General features: G+C 36.1%; 1 pseudogene; it reads right to left on the reverse strand.

Moving 5' to 3' along the window:
• Positions 1–6,991, reverse strand: part of LOC110329264 — a 33,829-nt pseudogene extending 26,838 nt beyond the window's left edge.
• Between the last annotated feature and the right edge of the window lie 4,300 nt (positions 6,992–11,291).

Here is an 11,291-nt window from a genome sequence, read left to right on the forward strand (position 1 = left end):
AGTGAATTCTCTTTTCTTTTCTTTTCTTTTCTTTTCTTTTCTTTTCTTTTCTTTTCTTTTCTTTTCTTTTCTTTTCTTTTCTTTTCTTTTCTTTTTTCTTTCTTTCTTTCCTTCTTTTTTTTTTTCAGTTGTATGTTGAAAGTGTCTCCACTCTTTGTGACTTATTTTTGTGTTTTCTGACATTTTATTTACTATGGACTCTCCTAAGGAGGCACAGTAACTGTAAAATATTGAAGATATGATCATGCAGGTGGTTTCCATGATTATGATAGAACTATATGGCTATTTCGCAACCTACAAATGTCACTGTTGAGCTTTAGGAAGCTAAATGATTAAATAATCTCAATTCTGTCAGGCTATCATTTTATTCTATAACTCTTTAATACTAGGTTTCAAGTTAGAGTGCCATTTACTTGCTTGTTCATAACAGCTTCTTCTCTCTGAGAGTTCTGTGCTAATATTTTTCATTTTCTTCCTTGTAGTCAGTGTTGATGAATCTCCACACTCTTTAGGTATTGTACTTTATACCTCATCTTCACCCTCATCAGCAACACTGTCAGTCCTATTTCCCAGTGATTTCAGTGTTGGCATTGATGATACTATCTAGCACTTAGCTCTGTCACTTCTCCTTCATTAATCCCCACCTTCCATCAGATACCTCCTTCCAAGCTTCAAATAAATTTCCTCAAACTTCTTTTGTAATTTCAGTTTAAGCATTCTACTTTCTGATCACCTTCTCTCTGCTGCTGGCATCCTGACTCCATAAATATAAACACAAAGTTGAGCCCACCATATCAAGTGCTGTGTTTTAAATACACTTAACCAGTTGCTCTCATTTCCCCTCATATCAAGCTTAGGTTCCATGTAGAAATGATAAGGATCATTTTATGCACTCCTTTATTTGTCTCACCTGTCTCTCCTTTACTAACATAGGAGTTAGGATTTAAACTCAATCAGACTAATTCCAGTGTTTGAGCTTTTAATCACTGCAGCATACATATATTATCTCATTTGAGTCTTAAAACACACCTGTAAAAGTAAATTTAAAAAATAGGAGCTTGTATATATTAAGTAAATATTTCAGAATCAGTAAGTATTAGAGTAATGTTTAAACTATTTCTACTTTGTGCCTGAGCATAAGCAGCTGTACTTATATAGAGGGGAAAAACAGCCTTGACAGTTCATTTTACTTCAAATTCATAATCATTTCAGCCAGACATTTACAGCTATCAGGTAGACCTATTCTTAGTCTATTTGAATTTTACCAGGCTTTATCTTTTCAAGCATTAACTATTATTTCACAATTTCTTCTAATAGTCTTTATTTCTAGTGCTTTGAGATCATACAAGTAACCAGTGACACTTTTCTCCAGTGTCCTGTCACCATGTCCACTGCATCCACACAGATAGCCGCATGTTGAACCTTCTGTCTTCCTACTGAGAATCTTCCATGTCTCACTTCCATTCGGCTCCTGCAATGTCCACCTCTTCCAAGATATTTGCTAATGCCCATGGTGCACCAGTGAGCCTTCCTTCTCACCAACCCATTTCCAACCCCATCCTTTCTGTCACTGAAAACACACACACAAAGCACTCTGATGATCAAAAGTCTCTTCGAAGCTGCTGCACTTCTCTGCACACTGTTCAGAAGAGTTATTGATATTCATTGCTTATCTATTCTTTCTCCTTTTTATTGTTATCACTGTAAGTGGATTTTATCTTTATGACTCCACCCAAGGCATTTTCTTTCTTAAAATAACTTTCCGTTCACTTAAAGGTTGGAATCTGTCTTAGTTCTATTTTTACTTTTCTGGTCACTCCTAAATATCATAGTACCTGAAATCTCCTACATCATATATCTTTACCTGTGCTCTATCCTTTAATTACAAATTGTATTTTTAAGGATTCAAAACTCTCACACTTCTTACAGTCTCATTTAAGAAGTTTGTCCTCATCTTTGATTTTTTTTTCTTTTTCTTTTATCCGTAGGCAATAATCTTGTGGACATTCTGTTGTATCTACTTTAAGCATACGGTGAAAATCTATCACCTTATCGCCTTTCCTTCACTTGGTTTGCTTCATTTCTCTTAAAACCAGCATAATCTTGTTCCTGAACTATTTATATGACCTCATTGGCTTAACTGTTTTTTCATTGTACTTCTAGTATCCATTCCTATTTAAAAATAATTTTATTTTTGTTTGTGAGCCTAGCCTTTAACGGCTGAGCCTCTAATTACATATGAACAAAAATAAATGTAACATTTTTTTCCTGTCCTTAAGGAGAATTTTTGGTTTGAGAAAGTTACAAAAAAATAATAATATAAGAAAAACCTATTATTATTATATATGTACATATCAATTGATAGGTGGATAATAATTTTTAATGGCATTTTTAGCAAACCTCAAATAAAAGAAATTCATTTTGGCTCATGGAAGGTAAGGATGAGGATGATTTTTTGATTTAGTTTCTCATTTTGATGTTCCTTTACTCATAATACTGGATATAGCAAAGATATCACATAAAGACAGGTTTGCATATAAATGCAGTTTAAATTGCACATGAATGCAATATAAATATAAGACACTTTGTCTTTTTTCAATCAGTAGCCTCAGGTCTCTTTCTGCCTCAGATTTAATCCCAGATGTTTTACATTAACTCAAACGTTCTTACATTAAACCATTAAACATATCAAATGCTTCTTTCTCATAGAATGCTCTTACTTTGGTGGAGTTCAGGGTCTGTGCAAATTTTGAAAATGATACCTGTTTACTATAAATGATATCTATTTACCTCCATAACACTTGACACAGCTTATTAGGCAATGACACCATAGTTTTAAAAATTGTTGAAGTCAGTGGTTCTGCTTCTGTTGTAGAATATTTAAGCATAATTTATGATTTCTGAATTTATATTAAGCTTTTCAGAATAACACAGTGTATTGACAAGAACATAATATTTATACTCAAAGAATGTGAGTCTGGTTCTTTATTCTAAGACTTATGTAAATTTTGCACAAACTACTTAAAATGTCAGGTTCCATCAAACCACAACTATGCAATATTTTGAAGATTTTATCATTGAGGGATCAGTACTTTGTGTAGTAGGAATGGGGACAGGCAAAGTTAAGGCTGGGTTGGGGCAAAAGGTATCAGATTTCACATAAAGCATTACATACAAGTATGAAATTTTCAAACACTAAATTTAATACAATAAAATCAGTAGTTCACATTTTACATGGACTGATGCTTGTACAAGACTACTAGATTGCTGATTCTTCAAATGGATGTGTCAGGAACAGCTGCACAGAGCATATAGACAATCCTGTCCAGGTTGAACTCACACTCTAGAGTAATTCTTTTTTTTATTTTTTTTATTATTATTTTCTTTATTTACATTTCAAATGCTATCCCGAAAGTTCCCTATACCCCCTTGCCCCCGCTCCCCTACCCACCCACTTCCACTACTTGGCCTAGGCGTTCCCTTGTGCTCGGTCATATAAAGTTTGCAAGACCAAGGGGCCTTCTAGAGTAATTCTATAAGCAAGTCTCTCTGTGGGTTCACTGGGGTTTGCCTCCTCTTCTCATACTCTCAGGGCCTTATTTCCTCAGTGGTATTTGACCACTGCTGTGATAATCTGAGCATGCTATTTGAATTTTTATGGATGCAAGTTTCCATATCTGAAGTTTATTGGTAGAGGACAGCATCTCATCTGCCATCAAGTAGTGATATGACCTTAAGTTTATATCAAAAATTGTTGTCCAAAGCTAGAGGTATGCTGTTTAGGAACGTGTTTCTCCCCTTTTACAGCTTATGTGATTTATGTTCATCTAAAGGAATATCTCTTCTGAAATTAACTTTGTTTTTGTTTCTTTAGGTGTTGATGGTAGACAGGTTTCTTTAGCAGCCAGAATCAGTCCATTCAGAACTTTTGGACCATGAAACAGAACATGCAACTCTGAGAATGGATTGCCAAAACTAGAGGTGAAAATAGAATTCATTAATCATAAGAGTAGGCTGATCCCTAACATATGGGATCAAGCGTTTTCATTAAGAGAAGGTTAAACATGTCCTATTTCCTAAAGAATAGCAGAATAAAACATGTCCCCCTTCCTACAGCAAGATAAAGAGTATTGCTTGTTGAACTATTAAGCATTTTATATAGTCAATTAGGGTGGAATCTTTTAAATGTCTCTGTATTTTTCTAATTTTTTTTACTGATATAAGATAAAAATTATAGCTTTGGAATACATAGCTGACCTTAATTTAAGCATTATTTTCCATTCCGTCTTGTGGTTCATGTGACTAAGTGCAAAGGCTTTGAACCTCATAGGAAGAACATCAGTATCACCCAACCAGACCACTGTAGAGCTTCCAGGGACTAAACCACTAACCAGAGAGTACACATGGAGGGACCCATGGCTCCAGCTGCATATGTAGCACAGGATGGCCTGTTGGGCATCAGTGGGAGGAGTAACCACTGGTTCTGTGAAGACTCATGCCCCAGTATAGGGGAATGCCAGCGCAGGGAGGAGGGAGTGGGTGGGTGGGTGGGTACACCCTCATAGATGCAGGGGGGAGGAATGGGATAGGGGCTTTCCAGAGGGGAAAGCAGTAAAGGGGATAACATTTTAAATGTAAATAAAGTATCCAAAAAAAGAAAAAAGAAAAAAGTGTTGCTTCTAAACAGAAGCAACATTGTCATTTTATTTTGTGTTATGTTTGTTTTATTTTTGATTTTTAATACATTTTTGGGTTGGCATCTGTAGCTTGTGTAGATCTCACTATATGGATGAATCTGAATCTGGCTCAACCATATGGTAATACTCCTGTTTTTCTATCTTACCCTTAATTCTCAGCAATGTCTTTAAAGAGAGGTGTGTTTTGTCTTGAACACATTCACCATTATTTATACAGTGAGATGAGGATCCAGTGGATGTCCTGGTAAGCCATTCCCTGTTGCAGTTGGCCATTGCCCTAATACATGGGGAAGAAGACTTGGTTCTCTGGCTATACTGACTTGTCACACCAGGAATGCATGATCCATCCAAAATCAGTGTCCATTCTTAGCATCAAACTTGATGGTTTTGTTTTAGTAGCACAGTCTTTATCTTGAAAACCATGTGGATAAATAACCCAAATAACAAACAGAAATGTTTACTAACTTTAATTTTTCCAGAAATAGTCTGTTAGGATGTGTATATGTGTGTGAGGATATGTGAATATAGAAATAGCTGCTATAGATGGAGATTCCCATTGGGAGTAGAGAAACAAGGTTCTTTATGTAGTCGAAGTTGAACTTGAACTTTAAGTTCTCTTGCCTGTGCCTATGTCCTTTTCCACTGAACAACATGTTTTAAAGTGTGATGAAAAAGGAAACTAGGGCTGGAGAAATGGCTCAGCGGTTAAGAGCACTTCTGCTCTTCTGAAGGTCCTGAGTTNAAACCCCAGCAACCACATGGTGGCTCACAACCATCCATAATGAGACCTGATACCCTCTTCTGGAGAGTTTGAAGACAGCTACAGTATGCTTACATATAATAAATAAATCTTAAGAAAAAAAAAGGAAGCTATACGTTGAATACGAAGCTCATCTGTTTTTTAAATTGTTCTTCTGAGACTGATAATATGTTAATGTTAGTTAGGATCTATTATGAGTACAAGTCAAAGCAAAAGCTTGAAAGTTGCATAAATTAAAACTATTGCAATTGTGGATAGTCCAACACAAAGTCTCCTTAAATGGCTTTAGTTTTTCACAGCTAAAATAACACAGCCATACTTTTATGTTATTGCCAAGTTTGTTTATTGGAATGTTGTTTGTGAACAAATAGGAAAATTAATCCTCTCAATATTAACTAAATAATAACTTGATGAAGGTTTTAAAACAGTTTGACTAGCGGTTTTTCTTTTTTCTTTCTCTTTAAACATTTTTTTTTTCTGCTTAGAAGTGATGTTGCTGTGAAATGTGAGGATAACACTTCATGTGTTACTATTTGTTGTGAAGTGATTTAATAAATGTTTAAACAAGTCATTACCACACTGACAGCATTTCTTATCATGAAGTTGAGATTCTGATCTTGATTGCCAGGCTCCCTCTCTCTGCCCCAAAAGGCACGAACACATGCCTGACCTTAGAGGGAGCTAACAGACGGAATTAGATGTAGGAGGCTGTTTTTGACGTCTCTCTTACATATTAAAGATGGGAGACAGTCAGCCTCACTTTCAGCCTCCAGTGGTATTTATATACAGCAGAATCACTTCATGTTTAGTACATGCCCGTCTACAGAGATGACCCAGCTGGTATCTGTGAAGGATACCCATTGCTGATAGAATGCTAATCTCAACAGAAACAACAGCCATAGTGATGACATCAGAATTTGTCTATTCTGATATCAACTTAAAACTAAGAAATATCCTTTAATATTCAGGAATCTCTTTTGGAAGGCTCTACTTTTGCAGTTATGAACAAATACAATCTGTACTGTGGGCCAATATTTGTGGTCTCTTGACCTTTCACATCCTAACTCATAAGCAGTTGGTCTTTGAGGTGGGGACTATTGAGAGGTAATTAAGTCATAAATATGGAACCTCCAGAATTGACTTGTATCTTTGTGAAAGAGGCTGTTTTCTCAGAGAGAAGTCAGTTTCTATGAACTGAGAAACATGCTCACTACACACTAACTCTCTTAATACCCTGAGTTTGAAATTTGCAGAATTCAGTACTTTGAGAAATAATTTGAGGTGCTTTGTGTGACAATAAGATGAGTATAGCATCCTGGGGGACTAAAAGAAAATTTGGCTTTCATTAGAAGAGAAGGGCAAAGGAGTGGAGGAAAGGATATATGAAGCAGGACCTGGAGGTGGCAGTGATTGGCATATAGAGTAAATAAATAGCTTAATAGAAAAAAATTAAAAATACTAATAATAAGGAATTACCGTAAGAGTAGATACTAATGAGCTCAACAGGTACGATCTCTATCCTCCTGATGCTCATGTTCACGTGCACTCAGGTTCCTGTAGCCTTTTCTCTCAGTGATGGACATTACTCAAGGATCCTCAGGCTACTCTGTCACTTGTTTCCACTCAGTTTCATTATTAAAGGAAAAAAAAATTGCATGTCATCTTTCCCATTAAGGGGTTTGCAATTATATTTTAGAGTTTGACTCTCCAAACAAATTTTCCCCAACAAAATTTATCTTCAAAATAATAATTCTCAGCTGTCTCTTCTCAGTTGCTGTGATAACCTCCATGACCGAAAGTAGCTTGGGGGGAAAGGTTTCATTTTACCCTAGGCCTTTGGAAGTAAGTTAAAGCAGAAACTCCAAGAACAAACCTGGAAGCAGCAGCTGAAGAAGAGCCCATAGAAGACTACTTTTTTAACTTGCTCTTCATGCCTGCTCATGCTTGCTCATCCTGCTTTTTATTTAACCCAAGACTACTTGTCCAAATGGTAACACTACCCAGAAAGGGCTGGAGGCTCTCACATCAATTATTAATAAAAATAAATGATCGTGAGACAAATCTGATGAAGCCATTTCTTAAGGTAAGTTCTGTCTTCCCAGATAATATTAGCCTGTGTTAAGTTCACAGAAGCAAAGTAAAATAAAACAACAACTACAACAACAATAACAGCAACAACACAATGCTAAGTAGAACATCAACCGTGAGTCACTTAGAGTCAATGTCAGGAGAGACTGTGACTAGAATCTAACATATAAGTGACAAAGTTTCTTACTAGATTTGTACAGGTATGTTTATGAACACTTGACCCACATGAGGTCAGACTAGCCCAAATTGAAGCATAGATGTAGAAGAGAATCACTTTATGTTGAAGAGCTCCTGGCACTGGATAATTTCTGGGGCAAGAGAGTCATTCTTTTCTGAAGATGGGGCTACAATGAAGTTTTTTTGTGTTCCAGCAGAGATCTGTACATATATGGCACAAGCAATAGTCACCTGAGAGGAGGAAACATCAGTTGAGGAAAATAACTTCATAATTTAGTCTGTAAGTAAGCCTGTCGGGAATTTTCTTAACTAATAATTAATTCAGGATGGCCCAGAACATTGTAGACTCAGCGGGGTGCTGTGAGAAGTCAGGATGAGCAAGCTATCAGGAGCAAGCAAGGAAGCAGCACTCTTACACAGCTTCTGCATCCATTCTTTCCTCTAGGTTCAGTTGTGCTTGAATTCTCTCCCTGACTTCCTTCTACGATGGACTGGGATGTAAAAGTGTAAGAGGAATAAGCTGCATCCTCCTCACGTTGCTCGTGGGCATGGTGATTTATCACACCAATAGAAACCAAACTTAGACAGACAGAAATTTGGAAAGAGACATGTTGAGGGAGTTACCATTGGAGGAAGCAAATAGGGGGATAGTTATGGTCACGTTTCCTTGTATGTTTATATTAAATTGTCAAAAAATAGAAAAATGTTTAAATTATTTAAAATATACTCTTTAGTAATATCTGTTAGACATATCTTTTTGTATCCAGGGGAAACTGGTTGCTAAAGTATCTTTGATATGCTTGTTTTCCTCTCTGTTTAATTTTCACTGATGCATAGATATCCTTCTGCAGGCACTGCAATGATAATATGTCTTTGTCTGCTTTATCATAAAAATTCTGCGTCTTTGAATTAAAGTAATTATTGTTTGAGATAAAAACTGTGTAATCACACAAGATCTAAGAAGTATTAGAGGAAGCTGGGAGGCCCTGTTATTTTTCTTTAGTGGGGTATAGAAAGATTAAAGGAGAGATCATCTGTGCCAGATCTTGAAGGATATTTCTGATTGGCGTAGTAAAGTGAAAGAATAACTGAAAAGACAGAAAAGAGCACTGGGTAGGCTTAAGGCACTTTCAGCGGACACCACACTTGGCTTGAGGCAATGGCATAAAAGTCAATACAGGAAAGTGTGGTGAGGAAAGCTTTTTCTTCTTCTTACCCTAATGCTAATGCCAAAGGGTAAATGACTATTTGTAGGGAAATATGCGCACCTGCGATCATTATAGTGGTGTTTTATTTTCTGAGCAAAAATTCTTTTCGATTCTTATATTGTACATTGAGTAAACCAGAATGTTTTATAGCTGACACAGTCACACTGTCCCGAGATTTTAGGGGTGTTTTTACAGTGTTTCTGTCAGCTGAGATTCTTCATAATCAGGAGCAGAAACTTTTTTTCTCCCAACTTTGAATCTGAAAACTCACAGTGAATAAGCACAATTTCCTAGCTTCAGGGGTCACAGTAACCTGAAATGCATAATTTAGAAGAAGGCTCTGTGATTTGCTCCATAGTTGAGACTGAAGTAAATTCTAAATTGAGACAATAAAATCTGATGTAGAATGCCCCTCAAAGCACTATACAGATATGGTACCCTGATGTGGAGACAGCATCTAAGTTCACATGACTGGTGAGAGACATTCAATTCTGCTGAGCCCTTGGATTAATGCCTAGGTCCTGGCTTCTCTCTATATTGTATATTCTGATTCAACTGGGAAAGAAAACAGAAGGAAAATGTCCTTTTGTTTTAGAAGCTGGTGGAAGCAGGTCATTTAGGCTGTGATCACAGCGTTCCGAAAGCTATGACCCAGAGTACAAGCATTGACTTTAGTTGTAGGCGTGTGATTACCCCACAGAGTGTGTGAGGCCCAAAGATTACACAGAATCAACAGAAAGAGACAAAGGGCAGAGAAACGATAGCGAATCAAAGTAATAATGTTTGCTGTCAGCATTACTGCGAGAGAATCACTACAGTTTTAAAAGTAAATATTAATTCTGCTGTAATAGAAAAGGCCTATATGTCTAAATGGTACATACTTTATTAGATCTTTGGTAAATGCCCGTACCTAATTACTAAATGCCACGTTTACACATTCCAAGCATAGCAATGTTGAGACATACATGCCAGCCACTTCTGTTTGTTTCACTAAAATATTCAGAAAAAGCTAAAAATATTCAGAACTTTTCATAGGAATTCTATCTATATTTCCCTTATAGTGCATACAACATTAATGGCATAGTAATTTGAATGCTTTTATAACTTTATTTTATTTGTATTATTTATACATAAGTTTCACTTGTATCTAACTTATTTTAAGGAGTGTATTTTCCTATTTGCTTATATATTGAATTTATGCTTATTTTGTCCCTTTATGTAATTATTTTAATACTATTACATTTATATTATAGCCACTACAAATATCAAAATTATGTATAAATGAGAGCCGGGTGTGGTGGCGCCCACCTTTAATCCCAGCACATGGGAGGCAGAGGCAGGTAGATTTCTGAGTTTGAGGCCAGCCTGGTCTACAAAGTGAGTTCCAGGACAGCCAGGGCTATACAGAGAAACCCTGTCTCAAAAAACAAACAAACAAACAAACAGACAAAAACAAAAACAAAAACAAAAACAAAAAAATTATGTATAAATGAATTAGAATGCAATTTTTCAATACAGGACTAAATCATGTTGTGGTAAAATTGAAATTATATATTTATATATTTATATATAATTTCAATTTTATATATATATATATATATATATATATATATAATCTAATATTATTATTTTATCATAGTGAAAACTTTCAAAATACTCTCTCTTAAATCTTTTGGAATGTGCAGTACACTGACCTTACATATGGTCTATCCATGCACAGTAGATAGCAGAATCTTACCCATAAGAACTGGGCCAGCCCTGGAGGAGAGCCTCTTTGTTTGCCCCTTCCCACAGTTCTTCCTCTGCTTAGCAGTCACCTGGCTCTTGACGTCAGTGAGACTAATGCTCCCAGATTCCACACATGAAAAATGCCTGGTTCTGGCTTTTTGTTCATGGCTTAATTTATTAGATGCAATGATTTTCAGTTCCACCCATGTTGCTGAAAATGACATCATTTTTTTTTTTAATAACTGAACAGTATCATATAGTGTACCTTTACTACACCTTCTTTACCCATTCATTTATCCATTTATCAACTGGTGGATAATTTGGCTTCACTTTAGACTTTCTGTTGATAATGTAGTAGCAGACATAGCATAATAGATGTCTGTTTGAGATGAAATATTGATCTCGTTGTTTCTGATATATCCCCAGCACTGATATGACTAGATCATACATCCCAGTTTTGAATTTTTTGAGGAGCTTCTCTTCTGTTTTCTATAATGGCTACACCAATCATCATTTTGAGATTGGTATGCAAGGAGTCCCTTTTCTCCATGTCCTTTCCAGCACTTATTCCCCTTCCTGAACACAGCATTCTTACTGGGGCAGAGTGCAGTCTTATGGACTGGCCTTGCCTTT

Source organism: Mus pahari, chromosome 11 (assembly GCF_900095145.1).
Source record: "Mus pahari chromosome 11, PAHARI_EIJ_v1.1, whole genome shotgun sequence".
Taxonomy (NCBI): Eukaryota; Metazoa; Chordata; class Mammalia; order Rodentia; family Muridae; genus Mus; species Mus pahari.